A 7,881-nucleotide genomic window follows, 5' to 3' on the forward strand; every position below is an offset into this window, starting at 1 on the left:
TAATCCCGTTCCGGTCAGACTCGGGCTACAGGTTAATGGGCTCGAACCTGAATTTCAAACTCAATTCGAACCGATGGAAATTACCACTTGACTCAACACCCTAAATTAATCCTTTCCACTTATACAAGTGGGCCCCAATCTACACTAGGTCTCCAACCCTATATAGTTGGTGGCTATTAGCTACATATATATGTAGCTTTAATCTCCTAATTGAATCCTATGTTGATATAGTGGACATACACATAATCAAGCCTACAACCAAAATTGGTTTCTCATTGTAGTCAGTAGAATCAAAGATATGAACCATAATGGATTAAAGATTAAAGATGGGGGTGCGACACAAATTTATTTGCCAATTTATTACCAATTAAGTGGAGGAATTGCTCTAACAAGTAGGTTAGTGTTATGTGCATTTGAGGCAATGGATAGCTGTATTTTAGGGTGGTCCCATATATATATACATATATCAAGGACTATACCAAATTATTTCCACCTTTAATACATAATTTTATGCACACAATCTCTTCTTTGTTTGCTATAAGTGAGAGTGGTGATACTTGGACTTCAAAATAGAGTTTCACATTGGACCAGAAGATTGCAAATGGTTTATTTGGTTTCGCGACGGTACGTTCTTAGATGTAGTTTCTAAACATAATATCTCCAAAAGAAAAGAGAGAGAGAAATTAAAAGACGCTTTAACTATAATCTTAGAAAATATGCAACATTAATTCTTAATCATATCTGGACTCGAAATATTTCAATAGTCCAAAGATGTGACCTTAAATTAGATGGAGAAAATAAAAACAAATTAGGAGCTTGGTGAGATTTGAATTCAAAATATAATTATACATGAAACAATCGTTTATTTGGAATAACTTGATTAAGTTACAGTAAGATAGAGTAAAAGATTTACAGTACAACGAAAATATTAAATGTGAGTTGGTGTTTCTAAAATGATCTAATTCTTTTGCTCTATCTTACTGTAACTTAATCAAGTTATTCCAAATAAACGATTGTTTCATGTATAATTATATTTTGAATTCANGATTAAGTTACAGTAAGATAGAGTAAAAGATTTACAGTACAACGAAAATATTAAATGTGAGTTGGTGTTTCTAAAATGATCTAATTCTTTTGCTCATCAAATATCCACCTCTAGCCATTATTATTATACATAAACCTATGGTTAAATGCTAAAAAATATGCAAGTTTGATGAATGATTTCTACTGTACATGAGTAGACCCGATTCGCAATTAATACCAAAGGATTCACAAATTAGAGTTACAGCGAATGTGGGTGTAGGTCCCTTGCATCTAACTAGGTGTAAATTTAGATTTCACTGCATTGTAAGTAGATTTATTTATAATTAATATTAGATTATATTATGCGGATGAAGATGGAATTAGCATAAAATGTATAGGTTTACAATTCCTATATATATATATATATATATCCTTAATTAGTAGGCCGATAATTTATACTGTGAGTTTACTCCAGGGTTGTACATTGTACAAGGATGAGACAAGTTCAATGTCTAGACATGTTCAATTTTTAGGATTACTTTTCTTGTCACACTACACCTTTTCTTTTCTGGTCAAACTCCTTGATATGTACAATAATAACTACACCCAATGATAGATGCAAATAATCAAAAGAGAGTATTAATTTCTTTAAGCTATAATTTCTCCTAGTTTAGCCGGAAATTTCCTCAATTGGCGAAAGTGATATGAGAGAGAGAGAGAGTGAGAGTGTGTGTGTGTGTGTGTGTGTGTGTGTGTGTGTGTGTTGAGAGTGTAGGAGCTCAAAATTTGTACCTTTCTTGGTTGTTGACATCTTTGTGAGGTTTGCCATCAAAATAGACTGCAGATAGTTCAAAATCTTAAATGAACTTTTTTGTATCTTCGTAATAAGTCGTAATACAAGAGAAGGACATACAGATCAATTAGATAGAAATCCATATTGCCGATCGTCAACTGTACATGATGATTGTTGCAGCTTGTTAATGAAGTGTAAAAACCGTTACAAAGAAATGTAAGTGAAGAGCTCACAAACAATGAAGTAAACGTAGAAAGTGGAGTCACCCTTATAACAAGAGAATTTTTATTTATCTTGTTGTGATTGTTATATCTGTTTTCTTTTAGAGCTCCCGTTTAAAGACGGTTCATCTTAACACGTGTGTAACACATGTTTCTTTAAAATAATACAAATTTAGAAAAGAAGAACCTTCAAAAAAAAAAACTTCGTGTTAAAGCCTAAAATTTATTGTACTACTATGTAGTTTAAAAGTATACCACTTTACTAATGTTTTCAACAACATCCTATAGGTTGGTTTTTCACAAAAGCAACAACAAATAAGTGTGTGCATGAGATGATATAATAGTAGAATCATGGTAAAGTGCAATTAAACTGATTTTCAATTGATTTGTAGCACTACCGAAATATCGTATGGCACATTTGGTACGACAGAAGCTTTTCTCTAAAACATACAAAGAGTTTAAATTTTTATATCGTTTGTTATCAAAGCAGTAGTACCTATTAATACCAATGAGTTTATGTCGAAACAGAAGTGCTAGCTTTTATTATATTGAAATGAAAGTAAATTTACTATGGCAGGAAGCTTGAGACTGAGCAAATGATGGAGAAAATAAGCGCTAATCATTCTACAGCTTCATGTTTCTTCCAAAACATCAAAGAAGTCGGACCAGCCGGAACCTAACTGATTTTTCACTGAAATATCTTCAAATAAATCTCGATGCAATATAAATTAAATATTCAAATATTTACTCTTTAGAAGCAACCACAAAATAAAATCTTCCTGCCATCAATATTAAAGATTTTGCTATGGCATTTACTCCGCGCTTATTTCAACTTTAGGCTACAAGGAAGGCCTCGAATTTCTTATTTATCAATGCACGATTTTAGCCTTTTTAAAATGTAAAATTTATTTCAAAAGTCATGCCAAATAATCAATTCACAACATTCTTAATTGCTATAATCTGAAATCCTGTTGATATATTGTGAATTTGAAAACTAATTTTTTTAAATTTACAGTAAAATAGCAAGGATAGAATAAGTTTTGTCATAACCTTTCTGTTAAAAAAGATTGAATTAAGAATGACCATAAAACGAGCCAAATATATGCTCTAGCGAGATGTCGTAGAAAACTTCTTACGGGTGTAATAAATACTGTAAGTTAAAACTTCTGCTTATTAATACGACGTAAAGCTGTTGTTGAATTTTACTACAGAGTATTTCGAGGTTCTCAAAAAGCTCTATTTAAATTTAAATAGCACCAATGTAGTATTGTTTCCTTTTTTTCTTTTGTTGGAAGATAAATAATTTGTAAAATTATGAACCCTCCGAGTAGAGATTTTCTTGTGAAAATTTTCTTTTACGATAACAAAAAAAACATTGTTGGAGGATTTTAATGTAAAAAGTAAGTATAGGAGCTTCAGCAAACTAAGTACTAGTATTTTCTACTAAGCAGTTCTACTTGTGGGCAGAGCCAATGAGGCCCTCAGCAACTGAGCGACACTTTAATAATAGAGCTCAGGAAATATAAATTATATATATAGTAATATAGTAATATAAAAATAATCCTATGCATAAGACTCCTAATATTGTACGCTTTGATTTGTACCATACTGAACAGTATTATAATGTTTGAGGGCATTCCTCTTACAGAGTGGTCAACCCTGTCCGAAGACCAAAACAGGGGAAGAGAGAGAAACGCATTTCTCCATTTCCTTAAATCCGTAGGTTCCCTTCCTCCCCCTTTCTCTATCTCTCTCTCTCTCTCTCTCTCTCTCTCTCTTTTCCTCTTTCCCCTCTCTCTCTCTCCCTCTCCCTCTCCCTCTCTCTCTCTCTCTTCCCCTATTCAACTCACTCTCACTCTCTCTCTGTCTCTCTCTCTCTCTGTCTATACTGACTGCTACACTAGAATTAAGCCATACCAAGATCAAGGGCCTGGAAAGCAACCAACATTTTGGCCCCCTCCCTTAATCCCCTACCACTACTACTGCTGCTACTGCGCGATCAACAAGTAGAGAGAGAAAGAATAGGAGAAACAAAGGTAGAGAGAAACGCAGAAGAGCAGGAGGAGGAGGAGGAGGAGGAGGAGGAGAACATAGTGATATAACAACAAAAGTAAAAAAAATCACACCATCCTTTTCCTATACTACTAATCCAATTAATCCATCCAGTCCACCTCCCCTTCTCTCTCTTTCTCTCTCTCTCTCTCTCTCTCTCTCTCTCTCTGTCTCTCTCAGTGTGTGTGTGTGTGTGTCTCCAAAAACCCCCGCCAAAGTCATATCGGCGGCGGATGCACCGGCACCGCCGCCGCCGACACCGGCGCGCCGCCCTGCAACTGCGGCGGAGGGTCTCCGTCGGAAACCCGATAAGAGGAAGGAAGAATCCAATGAAAGAGTTTCGGTAGAGAGAGGGGAGGGCCCAAATTTGGCGGTCGAATTTTTGTTCGTATTATTATTACTAGGAGGAGGTGGAGGAGTAGTAGTAGTATTAGCGATAATAAGAGGATCGAAGGAATTAATGGCGTCCGGGGGGGACGCGGGGGCCGGGGCGGGGCTGGGCTGGGCTGGGGCTGGGGCGGGGGAGAGGTGGCGGCGCGGGCGCGCACAAGAGATACGAGGGCTGATGACGGTGCGGACGAAGGCGATAAAGGGGAAGGGGGCGGGTACTGGGCCCACCTGGAGCCCATCCTGGTGCAGAGCTCCGACACGGGGCTGCCCAAGGCCGTCAAGCTCCGCTGCTCCCTCTGCGACGCCGTCTTCTCCGCCTCCAACCCCTCCCGCACCGCCTCCGAGCACCTCAGCGCGGCTCCTGCCCCACTTCCCTCCCCTCCCCTTCCTCCTCCGCCCCGGCCCTCCCCCCTCCCGCTCCCCCGCCGCGCCCCATCTCCTCCCTGCCCCCTCCCTCCTCCCACTTGTACCCTCCGCACCTCAACAGCGGCACCGCCGGCGCCAGCAGCACCGGCGGCCGCAAGCGAACCTCCTCGCAGCTCGCCCTCATCGACCCCTCGCAGCTCTCTCCCCATCCAACTGCCGCCGCCGCCGCCGCCGCAGCCGCAGCAGGCATGTCCTCGCCGCCGCCGTCGTCTCAAATGCTACTATCCCCGCACCACCACCACCAGCACCAGCACCAGCACCATCAGCAGCAGCAGACGGCGATTGTGCTGTCGGGCGGGAAGGAAGATCTGGGCGCCCTGCAGATGCTGGAGGACAGCGTGAAGAAGCTGAAGAGCCCCAAGACGCCCCCCGCGCCGGCGCTCCCCAAGGCGCAGGCCGACTCCGCCCTCGCCCTCCTGGCCGACTGGTTCTACGAGTCCGCCGGCGGCGCCGCGTCCTCCTCGCTGACCGTCAACCTCCCCAACGGCACCTCCGTCTTCCACCGCGCGATCCCCGTCCAGCCGCTGGCCCCCTCCAAGTTCGCGGAGGAGGTCCTCTGGGACGCCGTCCTCGACGTCTCCGGCCCCGGCAACGCCCAGCGCTGCGCCGGCATTGTCGCCGACCGCTTCAAGTCCAAGGCGCTGCGCAGCCTGGAGGGCCAGCACCACTGGATGGTCAATCTCTCCTGCCTGCTCCGCGCCTTCCACTGCCTCCTCCGCGACCTCTTCCGCGAGCTCCCGCTCTTCCGCACCGCCGCCGCCAATTCCGCCAAGCTCGCCGCCTACTTCAACACCAAGTCCCCCGTCCGCGCCGCGCTCCGCAAGCACCAGCTCCAGGAGCTCGACCACTCCTTCCTCCTCTCCGTCGCCGCCGACGCAGCCGCCGCCGCCGACGACCCCGCCGCCGCGGGCGCCGGCTCGAGCTCCTTCTTCTGCTCGGTGTTCGCGATGCTCGAGGACGTGCTGGCCTCCGCGCGGGCCCTGCAGCTGGCGATCCACGACGAGTCCTACAAGCTGGCGTGCCTGGAGGACCCGGTCGCGCGGGAGACGGCCGAGATGATCCGCGACATGGGCTTCTGGAACGACCTGGAGGCGGCCCACGAGCTGATGAAGCTGGTCAGGGACGCGATCCGCGACGCGGAGGCGGAGCGGCCGCTCGTGGGGCAATGCCTGCCCCTGTGGGAGCAGCTGCGCGCCAAGGTCAAGGACTGGTGCGCGAAATTCGGCGCCGACGAGGCCCACGCGGGCAAGGTGCTCGACCGAAGGTTCAAGAAGACCTACCACCCGGCCTGGTCGGCCGCGTTCATCCTCGACCCGCTCTACCTGGTCAAGGACGCCAGCGGCAAGTACCTGCCCCAGTTCAAGTCGCTGACGCCCGAGCAGGAGAAGGACGTCGACAAGCTGATCACGCGGATGGTGTCGCGGGAGGAGGCCCACATTGCTCTCATGGAGCTCATGAAGTGGCGGACCGAGGGGCTCGACCCCCTGTACGCGCAGGCCGTGCAGGTCAAGCAGCTCGACCCGGCCACGGGCAAGATGAAGATCGCCAACCCGCAGAGCAGCCGCCTCGTCTGGGAGACCTGCCTCAGCGAGTTCAAGTCCCTGGGCAAGGTCGCCGTCCGGCTCATCTTCCTCCACGCCACCTCCTGCGGCGTCCGGTGGAACCTCTCGCCGTTGCGCTCGCTCGCCGCCCACGGCCGCTCGCGCGCCAGCGTCGACCGCGCGCACAAGCTCGTCTTCGTCGCCGCGCATTCCAAGCTCGAAAGGAGGGACTTTTCCAACGACGAAGACAAGGACTTGGAGCTATTCACTAACGGGGACGATGATGTGCTCAGCGAAACCTCGCCCTTTGCCGAGGCCTCCTCACTGTAACATCTTCTTAATTTGATTTTTAATTTTTTTTCTTTTTCTTTCTTTAATTCTAGTTTGCCTTTCCTCTTGTAGATTTGGATTTGTAGGAAGTGCCCCGGATTTTTTTCTTCTTTTTCCTTACCTTTTTTTTTTTAGACGAATTTTCTTCCTGTGATTGTTCTTGCTTGCTACTCGCTCGAGATTTTGGTGGGAGTGTGGAGTGGGGGCATTAGAGAGGAACTTGATCAGCAGCTATGTTAATTCAAGGGGTTTCTGTTGTCTAGTGTTTATTATTATGATAAGATTTCCGAAAGGGCTTTATTATCGAGTCCGCAGGAAGAAGATGAATTTGAAGAAGAAATGGCCTTCTTGTTTATATCGTAGGATCGATGAGGAAAAACGTAAACAGGAAGAATGATGTAACATTTCGGTTTTGAGAAATAATATTTATATATATGTGTGATATTAGATGCTAATTTGATTGGAATATTTCATCTCAAATTTCTTCCTTTTTTGTGCTTCATTCTTTGCTTGCTGGATTGCAGATGAATATGAACTGATGCAGTACTCTGTTCCGCGCGCGTATAACATTTGTTTCCTCAGCATCAATCACATTGGTCTTAATGCTGCTTGTAATTAAAAAAGCTCAGTGAACTACTACTGCATGTTGAACTCCCACCAATGTCTATGTATATTCAAAAATGCCCTGCTTTTTAATCTCTGCCTTAACAGGACGGACAATTAATGAAACAGTTTGCCAAATCCACTGTATGTTGTTGAACTACTGCTTCTTAATCTCTGCATTTTTCCACTTCTTCATGTTTTCTTCCCCCATTCACTCTTCTTCCAAGCTTGCTAATGCATAATTCTCACAAGACTGCATAGTTTTCCCTGGGTTTTCCGTTCACCTGCCGTTCCGCCAAGTTCAAACTGCTTCAGAGATTAAAACCAACTGAGTCTACGTTTTTTTTCTGTTTCTATTTTTAACTTGCTCTCTCATTTATCGAATTCTCCGTAATTTAATCTTCGTCCAGCTACTTACCCTTCCACCGTCGCAGCTCTCTAATTGTAACAACAAATCAGATTGCTTCGATAGTACTTCATGCGTCGTATCGTATTCCGACTA

The 7,881-nt window shown here is 45.0% G+C and overlaps 1 pseudogene; it reads left to right on the forward strand.

Annotated features, from left to right (window-relative positions):
• On the forward strand, positions 4,550 to 6,882 carry LOC109714612 (annotated as a pseudogene).

The sequence above is a fragment of the Ananas comosus genome, linkage group 8 (assembly GCF_001540865.1).
Source record: "Ananas comosus cultivar F153 linkage group 8, ASM154086v1, whole genome shotgun sequence".
NCBI lineage: Eukaryota > Viridiplantae > Streptophyta > Magnoliopsida > Poales > Bromeliaceae > Ananas > Ananas comosus.